The 13,509-nt window shown below is 39.8% G+C and overlaps 1 pseudogene; it reads left to right on the forward strand.

Annotated features, from left to right (window-relative positions):
* On the forward strand, positions 1–8,828 carry LOC132253883 (uncharacterized; annotated as a pseudogene).
* Positions 8,829–13,509: the final 4,681 nt, after the last annotated feature.

The following is a 13,509-nucleotide window of genomic DNA, read 5'->3' on the forward strand; positions in this document are numbered from 1 at the left end:
CTCAATGAAGCAACTCCTCGAGACAATGTGTGGAGGAGATTTCATGAGCAAAAATCCAGAGGAAGCTATGGATTTTTTAAGCTATGTAGCTGATGTTTCAAGGGGATGGGATGAACCAACTAAAGGAGAAGTGGGAAAGATGAAGTCTCAGTTGAATGCTTACAATGCAAAGGCTGGGATGTATAATTTGAAAGAAGATGATGACATGAAAGCAAAGTTGGCAGCTATGACAAGAAGATTGGAGGAGCTGGAGCTGAAAAGAATACATGAAGTGCAAGCTGTTGCTGAAGCACCAGTGCAAGTGAAGTTGTGTCCCAATTGTCAATCATTTGAACATTTGGTGGAGGAATGCCCTGCAATTTCAACTGAAAGGGAAATGTATAGAGATCAAGCAAATGTTGTTGGACAATTCAGGCCCAATAACAATGCTCCTTATGGAAATACCTACAATTCAAGTTGGAGGAATCATCCAAATTTCTCATGGAAGGCCAGAGCAACTGATTCGCGTGTAACTCCAAATGGGTCATTTAATCAAAAATATTTATAAAACCTATGACCTCATACTAATGTAGCAAAGCTACTATAGTATAGTGGCTCTAGGGTCGAACTCTGGGATGGGTTTTCATTCTACCAGTGATATACTCAAAATTAGAAATTGTATTTAATGATTTCCTTAATCAAAACTTAAAGTTTAAAAGAAAATAAAATTTGTTTTGAAAGTGTTTGAAACTAAACTAACATAAACTAATTAAAAAGGGAAGAAAGAAAGTCTCCCGGAGCTAAGGGTTGCTAGGATCAAGTTCAGAATAGAAAGTGGAAAATTCCGGATTTTTCTCCTCGCATTGGGGATTTAACCTATAGTTATTTCCCGAACCGGTATAGGTTTGACAATGAAGATTTAATCCATAAAAGATCAATAGAAATGGTAGTCAAGGTCCATTAATGGCTTAAGACACTATGGGTCTTGATGCGACTCATGGTAGCTTAGCTTTAAAGGCGTATCAACAAAATTTATACCTTGAATACTATTACTAAAGTAGCCAAGCTACTATAGCATAGTGGTTCTAGGATCGTTCACTGGGAAGGGTTTTCGCAAACACAAGTGATATTCAAGTTAGGAAAATAGGTGATTTTCTTATGGATGTTAGCTTTAAAAGAAGATGTAAATGTTTTAGAAAGATTTAAACTAATCTAAGCTAACATTAAAGACTAAAATGAAAGGGTGTAAAAACAAGTTTCTCAAAGATAGGATAGCTATGCTCTGGCTCTTATGCAAATTGGAAATCTCAGGATAGGCTCCTCGCGTTGGGGTTGCAACTATGGTGATGCTTGCTTCCCGAACCGGTATGGATTTAGCAAATCACGTTTTAATCCTTTAAAATGGCAAAACAGATGGTAGTGAATTTCATCAATGGTTATTCACCTTAGACTTCCTTTGAATGGCTCGTAAGAGATAACTAATGGTCTAAAGCCAAAAGCTTACCAAATATTGGCAACTCAAAGTCATTCCAGGTGATAAACTCACCTTTCAATGGCCATTGAAATTGGTTCTAACGGATTAATACAAAACTTGGAATTGAAAACCTCACCTTCCAATAGCTCATAGGAGATAACTAATGGATAGAAATCCAAAAGCTTATCAAGTATTGGCCGTTGGAAGTTGTCCAAAGGAAATAAAAACCAAACTTTGCATTAATGAACCTTTAATGAAAAACGACTACCTTACCTTCCGGGTGTGAGAAATTTCCATGGGATTGCATCCAAGTCATCACATAACATCCATACTTTGAGAAACTAAAAGTTTTAGCCAATCATCCTCTGAGGAAAAGCCCTTAGAGGCTGTTTGGCTACCAAGAAAATAAAATAGTGAAGAGAAAAGAGAAAATGAGAGAGTGTAAAACGTAATATGTATTATATATTATATATCAATATGTCAATATATGTTACAACGGATGCAAGGGGATATAAATAGAGAAGTTTTTCCAACCTTCCTAGCTAATAAATCTTATGATTGGTGGATTACAAGGAGAAGAATGGAAATTTATACAAAAATATCTAAAAGAAAAGATCTAAAGTGGAGTCGGCAGAAACAGGGGAAAATTCGCACCACGCATGGGGTGTGCGAAATTTTCGCACACCTGAAGAAGGTGTGCGAACTTCGCACACCATTCGCACAGCTAAAGGGGGGTGTGCGAAATTCTCGCACACCTGGAGCAGTTGTCTTCCGAAGGCCATATCTTCCTCATTTCAGCTCCAAATCGTACACGGTTTGAAGCGTTAGATTCTTGACTTCCTGAGCTTTGAAATGGTATATAGCATGTAGAAAATGGACTTCGGTAAGTGCTCCAAAAGTGCCAAAGAAGACTGCAGCTGCTGTCCTCTGTTTTCCTCTTTGCTTCTTTTTGCTTCTCTTTGCTTCTCTTTGCTTTTCTCCTTTTGTTGGCTTGCTTTGGTGTAGCTAAAAGCTTGCTTTAACTTGTCCAAGTAGCTCCTCCATCATTTGGCATGCTTGAATTGATTCATAAGCTGATATAAACATGTAAACTTGCCACAAAATGGTTAAAACCAATTACTAAGGACCTTAATGAATTAATTGGGTTAAATGAATATGATTACTACTCAAAGGTGCTTAAAACCATTATAATTAGGTCTACAAAATAGCACTTTTTGGTAGTAATCAGGTCTTCACCTTGAATCACTTTCCAATGACTCGTACATGATAACTAATGGACTAATATGAATCTAACAATAAGCATCCATAAAGACCTGAAGCTTACCATGTATTGATCATTCAAAGTGATTCTAAGGGGTTTAAAGCAAAACTTTGGATTTAGAAGCCATTTATGAATTCCAACTACCTGAATTTAATGCATGGAAGCTTTCCACCTTTTCATCTGGACTTTTCACCTAGCTTCCTTTACTCTAAGAAACTGAAAGTTTAGCCTCTCATCCTCCGGGCAAACATCCTTAGAGGTTGTTTGGCTTCCAAGAAAAAGAAAATAATAAAGAGAAAAGAGAACGAGAGAGCTCTGTAAAATTCTCCGTGTAAAAACGTAATACGTATTCCATATATTCCAAGAGGTGATTTCCACCCCTTATAAAGTCTTTACAAAAGCTAAAGCTTATGATTGGTTAATTACAAGGATAATAAAGGAAATTACATCACAAAATACAAAGGAAAATATCTAAAGTGGAGTCGGCAAAGGGCAGGGCAAAATTCGCAACACGCATAGGTTATGCGAACCATATGCGAATGTTATGCGAATTTCGCATAACCTCTTGTGGAATGCGAAATTTTCGCATAACCTGGAGCAGTTGTCTTCCGAAGGCCATATCTTCCTCATTTCAGCTCCAAATCGTACACGGTTTGAAGCGTTGGATTCTTGACTTCCAGAGCTTTAAAATGGTATATAACATGTAAAAAATGGACTTCGGGAAGTGCTCCAAAAGTGTGAAATAAGACTGCAGCTGCTACATCTTGATTTTTTTCACTTTGCTTCTCTTTGCTTCTCTCCTTTGCTTGACTTGTCTTAATGATCCAAAAAGCTGTTAAAACATTAAAACTAGCCACAAATATGATTAGAAGACATTGCTAGGTCCTTAACATGCCAATTGGACTAAAGATGGAGAACTACTACACAAAAGTGCTTAAAACATAATGCATTAAAGGTGTAAAATAGCACTTTTTAGGTAGTAATCAGCAACTCAATACCAACAGCCGGATCCACCATCTCAGCAATCTTCAAGTATTGAACAAGCAATAGCCAATCTCAGCAAGGTAATGAGAGATTTTATTGAAAAGCAAGAAGCCACCAATGCTCGACTCGATCAAAGAATTGATAGAGTGGAGAGTGTGTTGAATAAAAGGATGGATGGAATGCAAAATGATATGAACCAAAAATTTGATAACATCCAATATTCAATTTCAAGGCTTACAAATTTGAATACACTGCAAGAAAAGGGAAGATTTCCTTCTCAACCTCACCAAAATCCCAAAGGTGTCCATGAAGTGGAAAGCCATGAGGGAGAATCATCACAGGTGAAAGATGTGAAAGCCTTGATCACTCTAAGGAGTGGTAAGAAAATTGAGCAGCCAATACCCAAGCCACATGTTGAGAAAGAAGAAGAGATAAAGAAAGGGAAGGAAATGGAAGATAAAGAGAGTGAGATCAGTGAAGAAAAGAAGGACTTTGATGCAACAAGGAAAGTAATTCCAGAGAAGGAGCTTCTGAAGGAAGAAATGCTGAAGAAATCAACTTCTCCACCTTTTCCTCAAGCATTACATGGGAAAAAGGGGATTAGAAATGCAGCTGAAATCCTTGAAGTCTTGAGACAAGTGAAAGTTAATATTCCACTGCTGGATATGATCAAACAAGTTCCAACGTATGCAAAATTCTTAAAGGACTTGTGTACTATCAAAAGAGGGTTGACTGTAAACAAGAAAGCCTTCTTGACTGAGCAAGTAAGTGCAATCTTACAATGTAAGTCTCCTTTGAAGTACAAAGACCCTGGAAGTCCTACCATTTCAGTCATGATTGGAGGAAAGGTAGTGGAGAAAGCCTTGCTAGATTTGGGAGCAAGTGTGAATTTGCTTCCTTATTCTGTTTACAAGCAATTAGGCCTTGGAGAGTTGAAGCCAACAGCAATCACTTTATCTCTGGCAGATAGATCAGTGAAAATTCCAAGAGGGGTAATTGAGGATGTATTGGTTCAAGTGGATAATTTCTACTATCCAGTAGATTTTATTGTTCTTGATACAGATCCTACTGTAAAGGAAGCTAATTTAGTTCCTATCATCCTTGGAAGGCCATTTCTTGCAACTTCAAATGCAATCATCAACTGTAGGAATGGGCTTATGCAACTCACTTTTGGTAACATGACACTGGATCTCAATATTTTCTATATGTCTAAAAAGCAAATCACTCCGGAAGAAGAAGAAGGTCCAGAGGAGTTATGTGTAATTGATACTTTGGTGGAGGAGCACTGCAATCAACATATGCAAGACAAGTTGAATGAAAGTCTTGTGGATATTGAGGAAGGTTTTTCTGAATCTCCTATTGGGCTTGCTACTCTACAAAGTTGGAGAAAGATAGAAGGAATTCTACCTTTGTTCAATAAGGAAGAGGAGGCAGCTGTTGAAGAAGAAATTCCAAAACTCAATCTGAAGCCTTTACCTGTGGAGCTGAAATATACATATCTTGAAGCAAATAATCAATGTCCTGTTGTGATATCTTCATCTCTGACCAATCATCAAGAGAATTGTTTAATGGAAGTTCTCAAGAGGTGTAAGAAGGCAATAGGATGGCAAATATTTGACTTGAAAGGCATTAGTCCTTTAGTTTGTACTCATCATATATATATGGAGGAGGAAGCAAAACCAATTCGTCAATTTCAAAGAAGGTTGAATCCTCATCTACAAGAGGTGGTGCAAGCTGAGGTGCTGAAGTTACTTCAAGCAGGAATCATTTACCTATATCTGATAGCCCTTGGGTGAGTCCTACTCAAGTGGTACCAAAGAAGTCAGGGATCACAGTGATTCAAAATGAAAAAGGGGAAGAAATTACTACACGCCTCACTTCAGGTTGGAGGGTGTGTATTGATTATAGGAAGCTGAATGCTGTCACCAGGAAGGATCATTTTCCATTGCCATTTATTGATCAAGTGCTGGAGAGAGTCTCTGGACATCCATTCTATTGTTTCTTGGATGGGTATTCAGGGTATTTTCAAATCGAAATTGATTTGGCAGATCAGGAAAAAACCACTTTTACATGTCCATTCGGAACATTTGCTTATAGAAGAATGCATTTTGGTTTATGCAATGCACCTGCTACATTTCAAAGATGTATGTTGAGTATTTTCAGTGATATGGTGGAGAGAATTATGGAGGTTTTCATGGATGACATCACCGTATATGGAGATACATTTGAGGAGTGCTTGGTTAATTTGGAAGCAGTTCTTCATAGATGCATTGAAAAAGATTTGGTGCTAAACTGGGAGAAATGCCATTTTATGGTACGTCAAGGAATTGTCCTTGGTCATATCATCTCTGAAAGAGGCATTGAAGTTGATAAAGCAAAGGTGGAGCTTATTGCCAAATTACCATCTCCAACAACTGTGAAAGGAGTAAGGCAGTTCCTTGGCCATGCAGGGTTCTATAGGAGGTTTATAAAAGGTTTTTCAAGTCTTTCAAAACCTCTTTGTGAGCTGTTAGCTAAGGATGCTAAGTTTATATGGGATGAAAGGTGTCAAAATAGCTTTGATCAACTGAAGAAATTTTTAACAACAACTCCAATAGTGAGAGCCCCTAACTGGCAATTGCCTTTTGAATTGATGTGTGATGCCAGTGACTTTGCTATAGGAGCTGTGCTTGGCCAAAGAGAAGATGGGAAGCCCTATGTGATTTACTATGCAAGTAAAACACTAAATGAAGCTCAAAGGAACTACACAACTACAGAGAAAGAATTGTTAGCTGTGGTATTTGCTTTGGACAAATTTCGTGCTTACTTAGTGGGGTCTTTCATCATTGTGTTTACTGACCATTCAGCCTTGAAGTATTTATTGACAAAGCAAGATGCAAAAGCAAGGTTGATTAGATGGATTCTTTTGTTACAAGAATTCGATCTTCAAATCAAAGATAAGAAAGGAGTGGAGAATGTGGTAGTTGACCACTTGTCAAGGTTAGTTATAGCACATAATTCCCATCCCTTGCCTATCAATGATGATTTTCCTGAAGAATCACTCATGTTCCTAGTGAAAACTCCTTGGTATGCTCATATTGCTAATTATTTAGTGACTGGTGAAATTCCAAGTGAGTGGAATGCACAGGACAGGAAGCACTTCTTTGCCAAAATTCATGCTTATTATTGGGAAGAGCCCTTTGTCTTTATGTATTGTGCAGCTCATATTATTAGGAAGTGTGTCCCTGAAGATGAGCAGCAAGGGATTCTATCTCATTGTCATGAGAATGCATGTGGAGGCCACTTTGCCTCTCAGAAAACAGCCATGAAGGTATTGCAATCAGGGTTTACTTGGCCATCTCTTTTTAAAGATGCCCACATCATGTGTAGGAATTGTGATAGATGCCAAAGGCTTGGAAAGCTAACAAAAAGAAATCAAATGCCTATGAACCCCATTCTGATAGTTGAGATATTTGATGTATGGGGCATTGACTTTATGAGACCTTTCCCAATGTCTTTTGGTAATTCTTACATCTTGGTGGGGGTGGATTATGTTTCTAAGTGGGTTGAGGCAATCCCCTGTAAACAAAATGATCACAGGGTGGTTCTCAAATTTCTTAAAGAGAACATTTTCTCAAGATTTGGGGTGCCCAAGGCCATAATCAGTGATGGAGGTGCTCATTTTTGCAACAAACCTTTTGAAGCTCTGTTATCCAAGTATGGAGTGAAGCATAAGGTGGCCACACCTTATCATCCTCAAACTTCCGGGCAAGTTGAGCTAGCTAACAGGGAAATAAAGAACATCTTGATGAAAGTGGTGAATTCCAACAAAAAGGATTGGTCTATTAGGCTTCATGATTCCTTGTGGGCATATAGAACAGCTTATAAGACTATTCTTGGGATGTCTCCCTATCGTCTTGTCTATGGAAAAGCATGCCATCTCCTTGTGGAAGTTGAATACAAAGCTTGGTGGGCAATAAAGAAGCTGAATATGGACTTGATCAAGGCAGGAGAAAAGAGATTTCTAGACCTTAATGAGATGGAGGAATTAAGAAATAATGCTTATATCAATTCCAAAGTTGCAAAACAGAGGATGAAGAAGTGGCATGATCAACTCATCTCCAACAAAGAATTTCAGGAAGGACAAAGAGTTTTGATGTATGACACAAGACTCCATATCTTTCCTGGGAAGCTCAAGTCAAGGTGGATAGGTCCGTTTGTTATTCACCGAGTATGGTCCAATGGAGTGGTGGAATATTGAATTCCAATGGCAAGGATAGCTTTAAAGTCAATGGATATCGTCTCAAGCCATTCATGGAGCCATTCAAACCAGAAAAGGAGGCAATCAACCTCCTTGAACCTCAAAAAGCCTAAGTGAAAAAGAGTTTGCTGGACGTGGTTTACCACAGTCCAAAATTTTTGTAAATTTTGTAAATTTTCAAGTTGTTTCCATACTTTTGATCTTAGTTTTTGATCTTAAGTCATGTTTTTAGGTGTGTTTTAATCATTTTGAATGATCCCAGGTGGAAGAAATTTCAAGGAGATTGAAAGAAAAAAAATCGGGTCGAAATCGGAGCCGAAATAGAGCAAAAACAGGGGAAAAACAAAACTCTGCGAAATTTCGCAGAATGAAGGAAACTTCTACGAAATGTGCATTTTGTTGCCAAACCATTCCACAACACTGTAGAAGTCTCTGCGAGTGTATTTCGCAGCTGCGAAAGTGGTTTTGGCACACGAGTGCCATTTCGCAGTACAGTAGCATCCATTTCGCAGCTGCGAAACCCATTGCGAAGTGGAAAAACCTGATTTCGCACCGAAAGTCCCATTCCGCAGGGTATTTCGCAATTGCGATAATGGTTTTGGCACACGAGTGCCACTTCGCAGCACAGTAACATCGATTTCGCAGCTGCGAAACTCACTGCGAAGTTGCTGCGAAAATGACATTTTGCTGCGAAATTGGCGTTTTGTTGCGAAACTTAAACTGACCCTTGGGCTTCCGTTTTTCCTATTTATACCGGTCATTTGAGCTGCGAAAAGGGTTTCAAAAATCAGAGCACCATTTTCGCAGCCTCTTCGTCTTCTTCACCAAGCCACGCCGTCCGAGCCTCCGGTCACCTTCTCCGATCAGCAACGCCGGCCAAAGTTCGATAGCCCAAAATGGCGCGAACACGAGGGGCTAAGTCTTCATCTCCTTCGAACGGCAAGAAGAGTCTGCGAAAGGAGCCAAGTCCAGGTTCTGCTCCAGAGGCTTCGCCGTCAAGGCCAAATCCACCTCCGGTGGAGCCCGTGCCACCAAAGTCGCCGACAAGACGATACCTTACCAGGTCAGGCGGTCGGCCATTAAAGAAGAAACCCAAGGTGGAGAGCTCAGAACCCATCGATTTGACCGAGCAATCCCCTGAGCAATCCCCAAAGCCATCACCGGTTCAATCCCCGGTATCCTCACCAGATCCTTCTCCAGTTGCAACTCCAGTTCCCTCGCCAGTTTAGTCGCCGGTACCATCTCCGGTGCCCCAAGAAAAATCTCAGGAGCCTCAAGTGCCACTTCCCGAGCCCCAAATTCAAGCGGAAACACCTCTGGAAGAAGTGATTAGGAGGCCAATGCTACCTCAGCCCCCAATTGAGGGAAACCTGGATTGTAGAACTCGGGCATTTCATTTCGAGCTTTGCTTCGACTTAGCAGCATTCAGAGTGAGGCCAGAGCTTGCCCAATCATTCCAGCTGCTCAGGAGATATCATATGGAGCAACTGCTAGCTCCAAGAGACTTTTTCTATCCTCGGATAGCCACGGATTTCTACCAGTCCATGACAACCAAAGAGGTAAGAAATCCAACCTTGATTCATTTCACAATCGATGGGAGACATGGTATTTTGGGAGCACGACATATTGCTGAAGCCCTGCAAATTCCTTTTGAGCCAACCCAATTCGACAATTTTAGAGCTTGGGCAAATCCTACTAAGCTAGAGATGGTTCGCACCCTTTCCAGAGGAGCTGCAAATCGATCACATTTGCTGAGGGGGGAGCTTCCCCCAGTTATGTTTTTGATTGATGCCTTTTTGAGGCATAATATCTATCCCCTGCAGCATTGGACCCAAAGAAGGGGAGTTCTCCTGGAAGCCCTGTACAAGATGTCAGAAGGATTCTTCTTTGGGCCTCATCATCTGACCATGGCAGCCCTTCTCTACTTTGAGGAGAAGGTTCACAAGAAGAAGCTTCAAAGAGCAGATTGCATTCCCCTTCTCTTCCCACGGCTGCTATGCCAAATTTTGGAGCATCTGGGATACCCCTCTGAGCCTCAGCTGGAGAGAAAGCGAATATGCCGTGAGCCATTCACTCTTGATAAATGGAATAATATGACGGCCTACAAAGTTGATCAGCCTGGGTAGCCTCAACCAGCTGCAAGGAGAGCCTCCCCAAGACGTATACCTGAGGGTATAACAGTTGCTGCTCCTGCCATTCCTAGAGCTCCACCAGCTGCACCTGCTCCATCACAGCCATCCACATCAGCTGAGCCGAGGATGGCCATTCCTTTATCTGAATATCGAGAGCTGTGCCGTGCATTGGAGACTCTTACAGCTTCTCAGAGCAATCTTGCTCAGGAGATGGCAGCCATCAGAGCTTGCCAAGAGCAGATGTTAGCCTCTCAGGCTCAACAAGCTGCCATCTTAAGGCAGCTCCAAGTCCATTTCGATCTGCCACAAGCTGTAGAGCCCTCCACTGATACTCCACTAGAGCCACACTCTCAACCTTCAGAGTCTCATCCTCCAAAGCCCGAAGCCCCAGCTGATCCACCTACTGAAGAGGCAGATCCATCTGCCTAATTCTAGCAGCACCACCCCACTCATCAGACTACTATCTATCTAATATTTCTATGTATTTAGTTTTTTTTAGTGAAAAGAAGTCCTAGTATTTTGGTACTATATATGGGATTCCTTGTGTTACTTGTATTTAGCATTGTAATTAAATGAACTCAAAGTAATACAAGTTGAATATTTCTTGTTAAAAGTTAGCATTAAGTTCTCCTTATTTCCTTTTCTCACATATTCTATTCTTTTTGAAACATGTGGTTTTCCCCAATCAATATTCGAATTTGATATCAGCAAGGAGGTACCACTTCCTCCCTTTTATTACAGTCACTCAAATCACATTGAGGACAATGCTCAGTTCGGTTGGGGGGTATGAGGAAGGAAGTATTCTAAATCTTTTTGGTATTGCAATTATATTGGTTAATTAGTTGTAGTTTTTACTTTTTACTCTTGTTACTCTATTCTCCATGAATTTTGAGGAAAAATTTTCAAATTAAACCAAGAGAAATTGAACTGTTGTTTTTCACTTGACTTAGAGTATGGATTATGCTTACTAAAGTGGTTCAATTGTTGAAACTTCTACTGAAATTGAATTGAGTTCTTCCACTTTAATCTATTCACACACTGTGCACATTAGTTTCCGATTATAAGATGAAAAGCTATTTCCCTCTTGACTTAGGATAATTTTGGGACTTGGTATACTTGACCTCATTTGATAAAAATTGAAACACTTTGCAAAAGGCCAATGAGCCTTTGAAATAAAGAAAGTTGTTTGCTTGCCTTGAAACCCGAGCAAGGTCTGAGGGGTATATGGTGAAAATCTTTTAAGCCTGGTGCCCTAAGCCTTAATTGGTTGGGAGTCACCGACCTCAATGCTCGTTATAAGGGTGAATAGGTAGAGTTAGCATATGGTAGATGCTTGGGTATTAGAATCTCATTCTTAAAAGTCCGGGGAAAAATCCGAGGAGTTAGTGGTTGAAAGATCCTTAAAACTTGGTGCCCTAAACCTTAATTGGTTGGGAGTCATCAATGGACCCCCATTACATGGACAAGTCAGAAAGAGTACCCCATAAAGCTACCTTGAAAAAAAAAAAAATGATAATGAAAGTGTGTTCTTTTCTTATTGATTTTGGTCAGTTTGCTAAAGTGTTGAAAAGAGATAGGTTGGGGGGAGAGACTAGTTTAGCATATTATTCTCGGAACCTAAAGAGCCAATACACATAGATTTTTGTGGAAGATTGAAGTTTAGTTCTTTGAAAGGGGAAATGATTTTAAAACTTCAGTTTGCATAATGCACTCCCTTGATTGACAATGTTTAGCATAGGTGTTATGACTCTTGTTGAGATTTGGGTTTGTATTTCTTTAGTGATTCATGTGAGAATTAGATCATCATGCCACTTAAGAATTATTTTCCTTTAGCATGATGTTGTAAATTTTAGATTAGTTTGTTATTTATTTTCATTTTTCTCTCCTATTTTGCTAAGGGACTAGCAACATGTCGGTTGGGGGGAGTGATTACTACTCAAAAAGTGCTATTTGATAGCCTATAATTAATCCTTTTAAACACTTTTGAGTAGTAGTTTAGGCCTTTTAACTCAATTGGCATGTTAAGGACCCTTTAAAGCAATTTTGATCACTTTGTGTAAGTTTTGGTGTTTTTGTTAGTATTTTGATCACCAAAGCAAGTCAAGACTAAGGAGAGCTATGAGGAATCTTGGGCAAAGCTTAGAAGTCACTTGCCAAGAGTGAATCCGGATTGCAAGGAGAAAAAGCAAAGAGAATCTGCCATAAAGCATATTCTTGATGACAGTCGTAGCAGCCACTTTTGGAGCACTTTATGAAGTCCAAATGATGCATGCTATATACCATTTCAAAGCTCAGGAAGTCAACAATCCAATGCTTCAAACGGTGTGCAATTCGGAGTTGAAACGAAGAAGTTGCAGCCATTGCAAGCCAGTCACTCCGAGCTGAAGGAAGCATTTTGCAAAGTGCTGCGAAATCACCCTTTTGTTGCTAAGTGATTTCGCAGCATTTTTGTATAGTAAGGTGTTTCTCCTTCTGACGATGCACGATTTATGCCGCGAGAAGGAAGCTTGGAACCTCAAGGTGGAAGCCAACTTCGCAGCCATGTGAAAATAGCTTGGTGTTGCGAAATAATTTCGCAGCCCTCTTGGGTGTCTGCGAAATCTCGCAGACACCATTTTTCTCTTGCGAACGATTTCGCAGACACCATTTTTCTCTTGCGAAATGGTTCCTGAAGCCTCCCGAAAGTTGCTACCGACATTGGGAGATATTTTCCATTAGATTTTTGTTGTCTAAATCCCAAAATACTCCTTGTAAACCACCAATTACATGATTCCTTAGTTTTTAAGTTAGTAAAAAGACTAAATATCTTTGTAACAATTAGTTTTATATTATGTTGATATATATACCTCTCGGGAGCATGTTTTCAGAGAAGAGTTCCTTCTGTAACCGTTTGGGTAAGCAAGTAAAGTCTATTTTCTTTCTACTGCCTTACCTTCTCACTTTGTATTTTAATTTTATTTATAAGTTATGAATTCTCTGAGGAGTTTTCCCCAGAGAATGAGTAACTAAACCTCCAATTCCTTGGAGCTAAGGTTGCCGGGGAAGGTTCCAAATGCAAGAATGCAAAGCTCTGTGGTTTTAGCTAGTAATGAAGAGGAAGTGAAATCCTTTAGTGATTTCAATGTTTTTAGTTAACTTAAAACACCTTGGAGTCACCTGGGCCAACACTTGGTAAGGCAAGTGATTTCCAACCATGGAAATGCACTAGTTTACCCCTTGCGAGCCTCTGGTAGGTGACTTCAGGGTAGGATTTTCTAGAATAGCCAACACTTGATAAGCTTTTGGACTCCTAGGAGACATCCATTAGTTATCTCTTGCGAGCTTTTGACGGGTAATCCAAGGTTAAAGATCACCTTGAATGGCTAAGGCTTAGTGAGAGGCTTAAACCATTGCAAGTTGCATCAGTGAGAGAATTAAAGTGAAATCTAATTGAAGGAGT

The sequence above is a fragment of the Vitis vinifera genome, chromosome 6, assembly GCF_030704535.1.
Source record: "Vitis vinifera cultivar Pinot Noir 40024 chromosome 6, ASM3070453v1".
NCBI lineage: Eukaryota > Viridiplantae > Streptophyta > Magnoliopsida > Vitales > Vitaceae > Vitis > Vitis vinifera.